The sequence below is a fragment of the Callospermophilus lateralis genome, chromosome 6, assembly GCF_048772815.1.
Source record: "Callospermophilus lateralis isolate mCalLat2 chromosome 6, mCalLat2.hap1, whole genome shotgun sequence".
In the NCBI taxonomy this organism is placed as follows: Eukaryota; Metazoa; Chordata; class Mammalia; order Rodentia; family Sciuridae; genus Callospermophilus; species Callospermophilus lateralis.
In genome coordinates this window covers 75,601,641-75,604,254 of record NC_135310.1, presented here as the reverse complement: position 1 = coordinate 75,604,254, position 2,614 = coordinate 75,601,641, and the positions used below count along the sequence as shown (strand labels likewise).

The 2,614-nt window shown below is 34.8% G+C and overlaps 1 non-coding gene across 1 annotated transcript; it reads left to right on the top strand.

Moving 5' to 3' along the window:
* The first annotated feature begins 438 nt into the window (after positions 1–438).
* On the top strand, positions 439–511 carry Trnal-cag (transfer RNA leucine (anticodon CAG)). Its single transcript has one exon. It is a non-coding gene; the product is annotated as a tRNA-Leu (tRNA).
* The last annotated feature ends 2,103 nt before the right edge of the window (positions 512–2,614 follow it).

Sequence of the window (2,614 nt, the reverse complement as noted above, 5' to 3'; positions counted from 1 at the left end):
GAGTTTGAGAATCGTTTCATATATTTGCTATCTATCTGATTTTTCTGTGGATTGCTAGTTTATGCCTTTTCTCTCTTTCTATAGGAGACTTTTGGCAACTTCCTTCAATTGGTAAAAGCTCTTTAAGATATATATATATATATATATATCCCCCCTGAATGCCCTCTCTTGCAACAAAGATATTGTAAATATTTTCCTAGGGCCTTCATTTGCATTTAACCTAATAGTATGATTTGCCATATTTATAAACCAAACAGTCTATCTTTTCTCTAACAGTGTCTAGGCTTCCTGTTATAGTTAAGATAGATTTTCTTAAAAAATATTAGTATTTTTATATTAAATTATTAATCCATTTAAAATTCTTTGCTGACTAATATGGAGATAAAAGTGAGAATGGAATTTTTCTTTTTCCATATTAAAAATTAGTTGGTTGAAGCTGGGGATATAGCTCAGTTGGTAGAGTGTTTGCCTCAGATGCACAAGGTCCTGGGTTCTATCCCCAGCACCATCACCAAAAAAAAAAAAAAAAAAAAAATTAGTTGGTCTGGTACCATTTATTAAATAATAAGTAATTTGTCCTTTCTGAATAAATTTGACTTTTCTATCATTTTTTTCATTTATTTAATTTTCACTTATAATGTGATGTAGTTTCCATTCTGATTCATTCTGTCCCATGAATATGTTTGCATTTTTCTAGATCAATAGCATTTTATATCCATTAAAGTAAGTCCTTTCTCACTATTTTTTCCCAATTTAATTTATTTTAGAGCTCAGTACTCCATAATAATTTTAAATTGTTTTATCTAATTCTCTAATCCTCTTTCTCAGGGGCTGGGGATGTGGCTCAAGTGGTAGCGCGCTCGCCTGGCATGCGTGCGGCCCGGGTTTGATCCTCAGCACCACATACAAACAAAGATGTTGTGTCCACCAAGTACTAAAAAAAAAAAAAAATGTTAAAAAAATTCTCTCTCTCTAATCTTCTTTCTCCCTAAGATTATTTTTTAATTCTATTTGGAATTGCATTAAATTGATTTATTAGTTTTGTGATAATTGACATTTTATGATATTGTCTTTCAATCCAGTAAAATGGTATAATAGTATCAATCAGGTGAGTAAAATGGTATGCATTTTCATCTATTCCAACCTTATTTAACTGTTTAATCTCTTCTCTCTAACAATAAAACCTTGAAAACACTTTTGCTTTCTCCCTTCCTCCCCCATGACATCCCCAATCCTCAATGATATTTGGAAAAAATTTGAATTTTTATGAAAATTTTAACATTTTCATTTTTGGAACATTATTAGCATTTACTTCGCTATACTCATTTATTTATTTGCTAAACATTTATTGAGCACCTACCATGTGGTATGCATCATTTGAAGGACTGAAAACACATCAAAGGGAAATTTTTCTGATTTCACAGAGTTTAGGTTTTAGTACAAGAGATACATACTAGATCATATAAACAAGTATATTCCATACTACATTAGAAGGTGACAATTCCTCTGGAAAAACACAAAGCATGGAATAAGAATGAAATGCCACAGCACTGGGCATTGAGTGGCATGTGCATAAAATGTTGGACAGCTCACTTAGGGAAGGCTTGAAGGAGAAAGTGGCATTCAAGAGAAGACCTGAAAGTGGCAAGGGAGAGAGCCATGTGATGTCTGAGGACAAACAATCCCAGCAGAGGAACAACAAGTAAGAAGGCACTGAGGAGGGCTCATGCCCATCCTACTCAGGAGCACCAAGACCTGTGTGACTGTGTCAGAATACAGGAGCATCTCAAAGGAGGCCAGATTAGTTGGACATGAAGCTACAGAAACCATGGAGGTCTGGTCAGATAGGGCCCTACCTGTTATCAAGACCAAAATCTCACTCTGAGGAAAACGGCAAAGCCACTGGACAGTTCTTAGAAGGAGCACCATGACTTGACTTAATGTTTAACAGGACAATTAATCAGTCTGACTGCTGTGTTATGAGGAAAGCATATAGAGAGCAAATGAGTTAAGAGGTGATCGCAATAATCTAGACAAGAGATGATCATCATATGGTCAAGGAGACTAGAGATTACCAGTAGTCGAAATAGGACATATTTTTAAGACAACAGAATCAGTGGGATTAGCTAAGTGATTAGATATGGTGCATGTGGGGGGTGGGAAGCTCAAGGATAACTGTTAGGATTTTTACCTGAGCAACTAGAAGGATGAAATTTTACTAATTAAAACAACAAAACTAAGAAAAACAAGGTTCTGAGGGGTAGGGGTTGGTAATGGACATACCTATTAGATTTCCAAATAGCTATGCTGAGATGATTATTGGATATACCAGATTGGTATTCAGAAGAGAGTTACAGACTAGAGATACAAATTTAGGAGTCATTAGCATATTATTGATACTTAAAAGTGTATAACCGGATAATAATATCAATCAGGTGAGTAAAACTAATGAAGAGGGACTGGGGATATAAAACTCAGTGATGGAACTTGTTCTTAGCATGGGCTAATCCCCAGCATCCAAAAATAAAAGATAATTGAGCAGGGTAAGTTCAAGGATATTACCATGAGAAACATCAAAGTTAAAAGATGGGGAAATTAGGAAAAGCCAGCAAAT